The following is a 12,351-nucleotide window of genomic DNA, read 5'->3' as shown; positions in this document are numbered from 1 at the left end:
CTAACCACTCATCCTGCTGAGATGGTGAAAGGGCTTCTGCCCCCGTCTGTGCTGTAGCTTCTACTGCTGCCACCATAAGCAGGGGGCAAACTACCTGTCTGAACGTTTTTTACAGTATAGATGCAGCCTAAGAACAACAGAGTAACTCAGGCTTGGTCTACACTACCCCCCTAATTCGAACTAAGGTACGCAACTTCAGCTATGTGAATAACGTAGCTGAAGTCGAAGTACCTTAGTTCGAACTTACCTTGGTCCACACTCGGCAGGCAGGCTCCCCCGTCGACTCCGCGGTACTCCTCTCGCCGAGCTGGAGTACCGCAGTCGACGGCGAGCACTTCCGGGTTCGACTTATCGCGTCCAGACTAGACGCGATAAGTCGAACCCAGAAGTTCGATTGCCAGCCGCCGAACTAGCGGGTAAGTGTAGCCAAGGCCTCAGTGCTCTGGGCCTCTCCACCCTTGGGAGCACATCAGTGCTCCTTGTGCTGCTTTGGGATAATGTGGATGCTTGTCCACTAAGCCCAGTAGCTCACTTCTCTCATCGGCTTAAATTGACTATTGTTGGCATTTCTTGGTGTGTCTGTGTATAATATTAAATATACTGTGTATAAAAAGAGGATAAAGAGAATGAGAATATTTAGAGTTGAAAGGTTTTCTTATTGCGAGTTGTGCTTTTAGAGGCAAAATGAGGTATTGGAAACTAATAAAAAATTTTTTGGCTGTAGACTAAAGTAGCCTCTAATATTGATAATTATATTAATGCTCCTGCATTGTTTATTTTAGCATGCAGGCTAGCCTATCTTCTTGGAGTGTCTTCAAAAAATTCTGTTCAGTGATGAGGGCAGAAAACAGAGGTTGGTTTATATTAAATGACTCTAGCTCACTAAACTGTAAGTGTGGGTAGAACCAGATAATCACTATGCTCTCTAATGAACTCTTACAAGAAAATGATAAAAGACAAAAACAGCATATCATTATGGCTAAACACTTTTCACAAAGTGATCACTCTGTCAGTCCTTATCCTCAAAGGAAACCTGCACAACGCTTTCAAAAGATGAGCCTGGGAGCTTAAGTTCATAACTTTGCTAGACGCTAAAAATCATGGACTGAATAGAGACATTGGTTATGTCTATGCTACAAAATTAAGTCGACCTAATTTACATGGGCATACAACTGCTGCAGTAATTACATCGCTTGTATGTATGTGTCACGGCACTGCTGCATGTCCCTTTTGTGCCCCATCTCATCTATACCACAAGCAATGTGCTCGTAGGTGTCAAAGTTACTATGGCTAGATCGGAACTGCAACTGCATAGCCTCCTCTCCCCACACGCCCAACAAATCCAGCAACTCTGGTGTACTCCAGGCGGGAGCATGAAAGCTGGCATGGTCAGCTAGGAACATATGATGTGGGTTGTCCACACAGAGCAAACAGGAAATGGAATTTCAAAAATTCCTGGGGCTTTAAAGGGGGTGGGGGGGGTGCATGCCTGTGTACCTGGCTGCAGGGCAGCAGAGGAGAAACTGCTTACCAGTGCCGTCATGATGAGCATTGTGGGATACCACCTGGAGGTTACTTAGGGGGACAGGAGCAAGTGCACTGTCTATAATGACACGGCATCACTCCAACTTTGTCGCAAAAAGCTCTATGCCGCTTGTTAAGGTGGTTTTATGTCAGCGAAGCAGGAGAATTAAATCGGTGGGAGAAGCATTGTTGTGTGTACACTTTCACCGCTTTGTCGATGCAATCTGACTTTTGATGACAAAACTTGTATAGTGTAGACAAGGCCTAAGCTATGCCTACACTACCACTTATGTCAGCATAATTTATGTCGCACAGGGGTGTGAATAATCCCCCAACCCCAAGTGACATAAGTTACACTGACGTAAGTGCTAGTGTGGATAGCGCTATGTTGGCAGGAAATCTTCTCCCGCCAACATAGCTACCACCTCTCGTGGAGGTGGTTTTATTATGCTGACAGGAGAGCTCTCTCCTGTTCATAGAATATCAGGGTTGGAAGGGACCTCAGGAGGTCATCTAGTCCAACCTCCTGCTCAAAGCAGGACCAATCCCCAGACAGATTTTTGCCCTAAATCCCTAAATGGCCCCCTCAAGGATTGAACTCACAACCCTGGGTTTAGCAGGCCAATGCTCAAACACCGTCTACGCCAGAAGCACTGCAGTGGCTTTATGTGTAGACAAGCCCTATGTTGGTGTAGTTGGTGAGTTACGTCAGCGGGAGCAAAATTTTAGTGTAGATACGTACGTAGTTAGGTCAATGTAAGCTGCCTTGCGTCAACCTGATTCTATAGTGTAGATCAGACCACTGGATTTATGGCTTATTACAACAACCTATAACCCACTAACAACCCCTCCCCTTCCTTAACACCCCTCTAGTCATAGGGAGGAAACAAGTCATTTCACCTCGAATGGTCCCTTGAAATATGTATTAAATACGTCTGCCAAACAGTCTGTTCCATCTTGTGTTTAGCTGTGATACTCTGAGCCCTGGTCTACACTACAAAGTTATGTCGATATAACTGTCGCTCAGGGGTGTGGAGCAATGTAGTTGTACTGACTCTACTCCCGGTGTAGACAGTGCTAGGTCAACCCCAGGGCTTTTCCCCTAAACATAGCTACCGCCTCTGCAGGAGATGGAGTACTTACTACACCAACGGAGAACCTCTCCCCTTGGCGTAGATAGCGTCTTCACTAAGCACTACAGCGGCAACGGTGAAGCTGTGTCGCTGCAGCACCTAAGCATAGGCAACCCTTAGCAACTTTCCCAGACCAGAAGAGCTCTGTGGAGCTTGAAAGCTTGTCTGTCAGCAGCAGAAGTTGGTCCAGTCGAAGATATTACCTCATGCACCTTGTCTCTCTAGATCACTAAAACACAGAGTAACTCTTTAAAACTTTTAGTTGCAGACTTAGAGCTGCGAACTGCAGAGTGCCAAAAATTGGGTTTCTCTCCTCTTTTCCCTTTTTTGGTAAAGAAGGCCTGAAAGGTTGTGGGGCTTTGGTTTTCTCCCTCTCATTAGAAATTCAGTTTTTGTCTACCTGGGAAGACTTTCTGAACCTGTCAAGATGAGGCCCTGGTCTACACTACAAACATATGGAAAACTCACACCCCTGAGCAACGCAGTTTATATTGACCCAACTCCCAGTGTAGATGGTCCTATGTTGACTGGAGGGCTTTCCCTGTTGACATAGCTACCGCCTCTCAGGGAAGTGGAGCACCTGTGTTGACAGGAGAAGCTGTCCCATCGGTGTACGTAGTGTCTTCACTAAGTGCTAGAGCAGTGCAGCGCTGTAAGTGTAGACAAGCTCTAGGAAAAGAGATGCTCTTTAAAAACAGATCAGGTAACTCAAGTGAGCTAACATAACTTGAAACAGTCTTTAACACCTAATGTAAATACTGTTTAGCATCTTTACCGCTGTGTTGGTTGATGATATTTAGAGCCCTACCAAATTCACGGCTATGAAAAACGCATTACAGGCCGTGAAATCTGGTCTTTTGTGTGCTTTTACTCTATACTATACAGATTTCACAGGGGAGACATTTCTCAAATTGAGGGCCCTGACCGAAAAGGGAATTGCAGGAGGGTCACAAAGTTATTTTAGGAGGGTCACAGTATTGCCACCCTTGCTTCTGAGCTGCCTTCAGATCTGGGTGGCTGGAGAGCAGCGGCTGTTAGCCGGGCGCCCAGCTCTGAAGGCAGTGTCCTGCCAGCAGCAGTGCAGAAGTAAGGGTGGCAGTACCATGCCATACTGTGCTTCCTGTTGTGCTGCTGCTGGTGACGGCTCTGCCTTCAGAGCTGAGCTCCTGGCTAGCAGCCGCCGCTCTCCAGCTGCCCAACTCTGAAGGCAGTGCAGCCGCCAGCCGGAGCACAGAAGTAAAGGTAGCAGTACCACAACCTCCCCTACAATGACCTTGTGACCCCCCCCCAAAAAAAACCTCCCCTACAATGACCTTGTGCCCCCCCCCCCAAAACTCCTTTATGGGTCAGGACCCCTAAAAATACAACACCATGAAATAGCTGAAATAATGACATTTTTGTTTTTAAAAATCCTATGATTGTGAAATTGACCAAAATGGACTTTGAACTAGTGAAACTGACATCAGCAAGAGACAGGAGCTTTTGAGTCTAGCAGTTGGGAAGGAAATGACTGTTACAAAAAAGAAAGTCTTAACACCCACTTAACGCCAAAGTCTAATGAGCATTTGAGACAAAGGATATCTTCGTTAAAAGTTTCAACATCCTGCCATGTAAATTAAAACATGATCTCTCACAATAAATATCTGAAACCTCCAAGAAAGTGCTCCAGGAAAATTAGGGAAAGAGGCCAGATTTGACAATTCCAACATTTCAAAGGTTAAAAAATTGTTTTTTTGGAATGGCAGGGCCTAAAACCTTTAGGTCATCTCTATACATCATACAAAAAAATGCTTTGCAGGTTATCTTTATAAGCCCTTAAAGCTCTTGAGGGCCTGATCCCGAGAGGTTGATTTCAATGGGAGTTTTAGATGCTCTCAGGATCTCTCTTTATTGTGGTGTAAGTATGTTTCTTTGTAAATTTGTTAGAATATGTTAATTATGGAGACAATGACCATGACTTACTTCTACTATAGTTCATTTCAAGTATGCAGTACAAGAACTGCTTTTGTTTTTGGTCCAAACTTCAGTCACTTAGGCCCGGTCTACACACAGGTTTTGTACCAGTGTAACTATTTTGTTTAGGGATGTGATTGATTTTGGTAAACTGAAGTAACTATCCATAGAATTCCTAGTGTGGACACAGTTATACAAGTGCTGCTTATTCCCCTCCCCTTTCTATATGGGAACAGATGTACCAGCGTAAAACAGCTTTGTACTGACTATACTGGTATAATTTTTGTGTGTAGACAGTCCTTTGGGCAAATGCGTAATTTTAACACGTAAGTAGTCCTAGAAACATGCTTAATTTTAGCAGGTTAGGGGAATAATTACTTGATGTCATTTAGGTCTGTAACCTAAATTATCTCAGAAAAATGATTTTTCAACATAAGAAAAACCCAGTTTTTGAGAAGAATAAATTGAGCCATAAATTGAGTTAAAGCCATAAATTTTCATTATCAAGTCAATATTGTAATAGTAAATGTTATTCTATGATAGACAACGCTGCCTTATTTTAGAATTATTTTTAATAAAATATTTTCATGATAAGGTGACTGAATACACCATGATTAGCATTCAGAGAATCATAGAATATTAGGGTTGGAAGGGACCTCAGGAGGTCATCTAGTCCAACCCCCTGCTCAAAGCAGGACCAATCCCCAACTAAATCATCCCAGCCAGGGCTTTGTCAAGTCTGTCCTTAAAAACCTCTAAGGAAGGAGATTCCACCACCTCCTTAGGTAACCCATTCCAGTGCTTCACCACTCTCCCAGTGAAAAAGTTTTTCCTAATATCCAACCTAAACCTCCCCCACTGCAACTTGAGACTATTACTCCTTGTTCTGTCATCTGGCACCACGGAGAACAGTCTAGATCCATCCTCTTTGGAACCCCCTTTCAGGTAGTTGAAAGCAGCAATCAAATCCTCCCTCATTCTTCTCTTCTGCAGACTAAACAATCCTAGTTCCCTCAGCCTCTCCTCATAAGTCAATTGCTCCAGCCCCCTAATCATTTTTGTTGCCCTCCGCTGGACTCTTTCCAATTTTTCCACATCCTTCTTGTAGTGTGGGGCCCAAAACTGGACCCAGTACTCCAGATGAGGCCTCACCAATGTTGAATAGAGGGGAATGATTATGTCCCTTGATCTGCTGGCAATGCCCCTACTTATACAGCCCAAATTGCCGTTAGCCTTCTTGGCAAAAAGGGTACACTGTCGACTCATATCCAGCTTCTCGTCCACTGTAACCCTTAGGTCTTTTCCTGCAGAACTGCTGCCTAGCCACTCAGTCCCTAGTTTGTAGCAGTGCATGGGATTCTTCCGTCCTAAGTGCAGGACTCTGCACTTGTCCTTGTTGAACCTCGTCAGATTTCTTTTGGCCCAATCCTCCAATTTGTCTAGGTCCCTCTGTATCCTATCCCTACCCTCGAGCGTATCTACCACTCCTCCCAGTTTAGTGTCATCTGCAAACTTGCTGAGGGTGCAGTCCACGCCATCCTCCAGATCATTAATGAAGATATTGAACAAAACCGACCCTTGGGACACTCCGCTTGATATTGGCTGCCAACTAGACATGGAGCCATTGATCACTACCCGTTGAGCTCGACGATCTAGCCAGCTTTCTATCCACCTTATAGTCCATTCATCCAGCCCATACTTCTTTAACTTTCTGGCAAGAATACTGTGGGAGACTGTATCAAAAGCTTTGCTAAAGTCAAGGAATAGCACATCCACTGCTTTCCCCTCATCCACAGAGCCAGTTATCTCATCAAAGAAGGCAATTAGGTTAGTCAGGCATGATTTGCCCTTGGTGAATCCATGCTGACTGTTCCTGATCACTTTCCTCTCTAAGTGCTTCAGAATTGATTCCTTGAGGACCTACTCCATGATTTTTCCAGGGACTGAAGTGAGGCTGACTGGCCTGTAGTTAAACTCCAGAAATATAACATAAAATGTTGTATATGAACTACCTTAGCAATTGTAGCCAAAATGCTTTAATTTTCTTTAAAAAAATCTTGTATAAATTGATTGGAAACCTGCAGTTCTTGTAATGCTTACTGTACTATCTGATTATTGTGGATCTTATTGCAATCTGTCTTTAAGAAAAAGTAATTTAAAAATGTGTTTTCACAACCCATGTAATGTAGGAGGACTTTTAATAAGGTCAGCAGCAGGATCTTATCATCCACCTCAGACATTCTAGATTTTATGATTTTTTTTTTTTTTTAAGAACAAATAGTAAGTTACTTTAGGCCTGGAGTGTTGTCCTAATTATATTTTTAAAATTCTTTTGTCCGAGAGATTTATACTACTTTAAACTACCTTAACATTGAGACTTGATGAGATACAAGATTGTTCAATATAAAAGTGGTCTCAGGACAGGTTTGTGAGCAGATGTAGCCTGTGTATTTATTTTTATTTGAAAGAATATTTATACACTGCATGTTCTTACCACTTGATGACTCAGTGGGAAGTGAGAGCACCAATTTGAACCACAATGCTAAGAAGAGGAAACTATATATGGTAAAAGTATTTCTGATACACTGGATTCTTGCATGCACCAGGCAAACTAAGTAACTATTCTTAAAACACACTTGTAAGTATATGTACAATAGACATTTGTTCTGTGTATTATAATATACAACATGTACGTCTTGCAAAGATGTTTTTCTATGAATAGTTCTTCACTATTTTGTAAGATGCGATGTTGCATTTAAATGTTGCTGCTGTTAAACATTTACAGTATGCTTAGTTGTGCTGAACTTGGAATACGATAACTGCCCCAAGGAACATACACTTCAATTTTGGTTGCATTAGGGAGTTTGTTTGCCAGTGGAAAGAACGGCAAATATCTGGGGTCTTTGAGTTTTTTAGTAAAATGAAAAATGGGTTATCCTTGACTAATTACAGCTTTTTGAGTGTATTGGTTGTATAGTTTGAAGTTCTGGAAAGTTTGTAATAAGCTGCTGAAAAATCGGTGTGGTTGGGATTTTATTTTATCTTTTGCTGGCGAGTGTCTCACTTTTTGTTTTTACTCCCTTAGCAAGAAATCAAAAACACTCTGGGCCCTTGTCTGTGGCGACATTGTTACTCCTTGTGCTGACTCTTAGAATATCAGCTATTGTACATAAAGTGTTATAACTTTGTAGCCATAGCGTCAAATATGTTCAGTCGTCTGAAGCCGCTGAATTTTAATTTGATGATGAAAACGGTGCTGCTATATGAATCTCATCATTAACTTCTAGGAATTCTTAAAAAAAAAAAAAAAAAAAAAAAAAGGCTGACCTCCCTCATTCACCAGATCCTCCTGTAGCCTACGTTCCCTGAATTGGGAAAGAGGAGACCAGGAGTTCAGGTCTCATCTAAATGCTATTTAAATTCCTATGAGACTTGCTAAACTTATTATTAACCAAGGGGGCCTTGAACCCCAATCCAGAAAATGGGGGGGGGGGGGGGGAGACAAGCTGCTGAAAATTCCCTTCCCCCTGTTTTTAAATAGGTTAAGCAGAAGGCTTGTGCAAAGGCACTGTGAACCCAGGTTTCTAATGTGACAATCCTTGCTCTTATCCACTGTACTACACTGCCTTTCAGAGTGACTAAACCAGTTTAGCTGTACTATTTCCACCCACTATAAACCCCACTCTTCTTCCGGAGCCAGGGATTGACCCCAGGATTCCTGATCACCAGTATTCTGCTGCTGACTAGTAAATAGTTGTGTAACCCTCTAGGATGGTGTATGTTAATTCCTTCTCCAGGCTGATCTAGAAAGGGACTGGCAGTTACTCCTGTAGTTCAAATAGTAAGGACCGAAGCTGGAGCTCTCAAGGTGCAGCAGTTCAAATCTTGCTGCTGATCTGTGTGGAGGTATGGTTGTGTGTGATTTGCTCTGTGAAAAGACCACTTTAAAACAGTATTGTAGAACTTAAACTATGATAATTTGTAGATTGTAAATGTGTGAATCACCAGAACGCACCTTTCACTCATTTATTGCACATTTAACTTTTGTCACGCTCCTGGTAGGTGTATCTGGGTTGTATATCATCCTCTGCCCAGTCTGCAGAGAATGAGTGTTTGTGACAGCTTGAGAACTTGGCCCTGTCCCCCGCACAAGCTGTAAAGACTCGTGCTTTCGATTTTGGAGATCATTGTTTCAATACGTAGGCTTGGCCAGCGTGGCATCCATCACGCTTGCAGGTCTCTCGTGTTGGTGTATTTGAAGGTTGAGAGGTATGCTTAATACTGGCATGGGGAGTGGGGGGAAAGCAATAGGCAGATTTACTGGTATAGTGCTGCTGCAGCCGCTTGTGACTGCGTGTAGTTTCTGGAATCCATGAGAGGCTCTGATGGAGTTTTTTGGGAAGTGAGTATTTACATAGGGAACTTCTATGAAGGAGTCTACAGCTGACCACTGCAAAATCTGGAGGATTGTGAATAAGGTGTTGCAGGCACACAGTGTACTAAGACCTATCAGCCTTGAAGGTGCTTCTGAAGACTGTGCACGTGTATAAAAAAACTAAGACATTAGTGAACAAAAATGACATTTAGTGGCATTTAACACTGCAGCAGGGCACACTCCAGCCATCCAAAACTTTAGAAGCATGGAAATAAGTTATGGGGAAAGCACTTCTTTCTACCTGCATATTGCAGACAGCACTTTTGATAATGCACTTCATTGCTCCATAAGGTTTCCATCTCCCAACAGATTCCCAAAGTAATATATACCCCTACTTGATCAACTTGAGTGACCTCAGCTGTGTTAAGGCAAATTAACTTCCCCGATGCTTTAAATGTGAAAGTTGTATTCCTCTGTTCATGTAATTGATATAAAAGCATATGAGGTCACATGCACTTTTGTATTAAAGTGCATGTTTGATCAAATTGGGGTAATAGGCTTGTGAGGCTCTATTCCCCCATTAATTAGACTGGCTTCATAGCTTTTCAGACTCTCTGATACTCGTGTGTGGAAATAAGTGCATTGGCAAAAAGATTTTGGGCTCCAACCTGTTCAGCCTGTTCAGAATACGATTGGCCATTAATTGCTGTGATAAATAGGAGCAGCACTCTCTTGCATGTGTAGACAAGCTCTGTGTAAGTCCTAGATATTGATAGCCTCAGAATAAGCAGAAGGGCTGACGAGCCCTTGCCTTGCCATTTCATACCATGTTGCTGAAGGAGACCTTTCACCTTTGGAAAGGAGTTGGGACTTGTGGAGAGGAGTTGATAAGCTCAAGAACACTTTTCCTAACCCTCAAACATGTAAAGTTGGCTCCACCGACAGAGAGAACACGTGGCCCTCATCATGTTTTTCCTTTGATGCTGAATGCAAATTGATTTTGCTAATTAAAAGTGCAGCAGGTACGGAGCCATATTAAATGAATTGTAATTCTTGCCATTGTATTTAAGGTTCTTAACTTATATCCACATTTCCCAAACTTATGAAAGTCGAGACTCCCTTTGGGCAGAAAAAACCCCCCAAATGTACTTCCTGCCCCAACGCCCCCGAGAATTTTAAAGGCCTACTGTTCCTTTTAATAGATAGATCTTCATGCACCACCACTTCTCTTCCCTCAGGGAAGTACTGGTGTATATCTTGACAATACATTTCCCCTCCTTTCTTGCATGCTTTGAGCAATGTTGATATTTAAAGTATTCGAACTGGTATTTGAGTTAATATCAGTTGAAATGAATAGGACAGTTCACACTTTAGAATTCAGGCAGAAATTACTGCATCAGTTAGCCTTCAAAAAGTGATCCAAGTGTTTCTCCACAACCGTAACAGCTAGAGACGTTTTGTTTTTTGAAAATTTGAAATCTGTCTGCGAACCACTCCCCCCCCCCCCCCCAAATAAAACAAAAAGCACCCTTTCCCAGGGTAGCATGTCTCACATCTTAGAAAATGTAGACTTACATTCAGTTCTTTCAAGTGTTACATGGCTTTTTAAGTATAATTTTAATATATTAAAATATATTAATATGCCTTATTACTCTTAGGGCCTGTCTGCACTGCCCTGCAGTTCGGACTAAGGAGATGTGAATAGCAATGCACACTAAAGTGGTGTGTTATTGCTCCCTTATGTGGACACTGGGTGCAAAACTGAAGAGTCCCGAGTTTGCAGCAGAACTTTTCAGTTTGCAACTGCAGTATCCACACCTGGGAGTTACAGCACAGCACTTGTGCACTGCTGTTCACACCCCATTAGCCCAAACTATGGGGCAGGACAGACCAGCTGCTTGAGAAGTAAGCTGCTTGCTGCCAGAGGACCACCCTGAAAGGTGATCGATGTAGAGTTGCAGAATGGTGGGGGAGGTGAGCCAAATACAGTATAGTTAAGGCCAGAAGTCTCGCGCATATCTCTATCAAATGAAACAGGAGGTATTAGTATCTCTTCAAAATTTCAGATATGTGCTTAAAAAAAGTTTTTAAAACTATCTAAAATGAGTATAGAAGTTCTAGGCAGAGGCTTGTAAATGTACATTTGGGCCTACAAATTTACCCTAATTGTGAGCTCAATTGTAAACAGTGAGTGTATGTTCATTAGATGTCACAGTAACCTGTGACAACAAATATTGGTGGGAAAAGGTGCAAAAGTGGGACAGACTGAATTACACCTCTACCCCGATATAACGCGACCTGATATAACACGAATTCGGATATAACGCGGTAAAGCAGTGCTCTGGGGGGCGGGGCTGCGCACTCCGGCGGATCAAAGCAAGTTCGATATAATGTGGTTTCAACTATAACGCGGTAAGATTTTTTTTGGCTCCCGAGGACAGTGTTATATAGGGGTAGAGGTGTAGTTCAAGCAAAAAGGTCTACTGATATTACTCAAGGACTATGTTAAGATCATTCGTGGTAAACAAGAAAAGTGTGGAAACAGAAATCAGTAAACCAAAATTGGTGTATTGGAAACTAGGCCTAATTGTTGGAGAAAATAATGAGGGGATGGTCTATTCCAGCCATCCCTGCCTTTTGGTCCTTAAAGAAAGAGACTTTGGGGAGAACAATTGGTCACTGGAGTGAGCTTCACCATCATGGCTACCATCCCCACTGTCTCCTCAAAGCTCAGACCTTCTTTATCCCACTCCTGAAAGATGTCCTGACCAAACCAGGCTAGATGACATCACTACCCCCACCAGTCTCGCATCCCAAGCACCACCTGGGATGTGAGATTCTTTTCTCCCACCTCCCCCAATATGTCTTTTTCCTTCCTTACCTTATTTCCAACTCTTTCATATCTCTCGCTCCTTTTTCCTTCTCTCTAAGAAGAGTTTGGCTTAGCTTGGCAAGACTGCATGTTTTGCAGCATTGCTGTGAGCCTGTGACCAGAAAGAGGTAGCTAAAAGCAATGCTCTAAATGGGCCTCTGCTGGTATAAGTTTGCCAGGTCTCGGAGTGAGTAATAAGTCTGTGTGCTGTGTCTCTTTTTACAGCAGTGAGGATGCATGTGAGAGTCAACACCAGAGACCGAAGCTGCATTTTCTCTCTTTGCTATTCTTTTCTTCCCCCCTTTGTGTGTGTTTTTTTGTTTTGTCATCTTCAGAAATGGGATCGGGCTTTAACAACAACAACATCAATAATAACTCCAGCCCATCTCAACTAATTTCTTCGTTTTCCCCCAAAATGACAGTAGTTACCTTCTTTGCCACCGAAGAGGCTTCTTTTTTTTTTTCCTTCTAAAAACTCTGAAGCTATAGGGAAA

At 42.7% G+C, this 12,351-nt stretch overlaps 1 protein-coding gene across 1 annotated transcript in view; it reads left to right on the top strand.

Annotated features, from left to right (window-relative positions):
• The window catches only part of ACTR2 (actin related protein 2), a 45,331-nt gene that overhangs the window by 1,144 nt on the left and 31,836 nt on the right, over window positions 1-12,351 (top strand). The gene's annotated exons all lie outside the window — the stretch shown is intronic.

The sequence above is a fragment of the Chrysemys picta genome, chromosome 3 (genome assembly GCF_011386835.1).
Source record: "Chrysemys picta bellii isolate R12L10 chromosome 3, ASM1138683v2, whole genome shotgun sequence".
Classification (NCBI taxonomy): Eukaryota; Metazoa; Chordata; order Testudines; family Emydidae; genus Chrysemys; species Chrysemys picta.
This window is presented reverse-complemented; position numbering and strand designations above follow the sequence as displayed.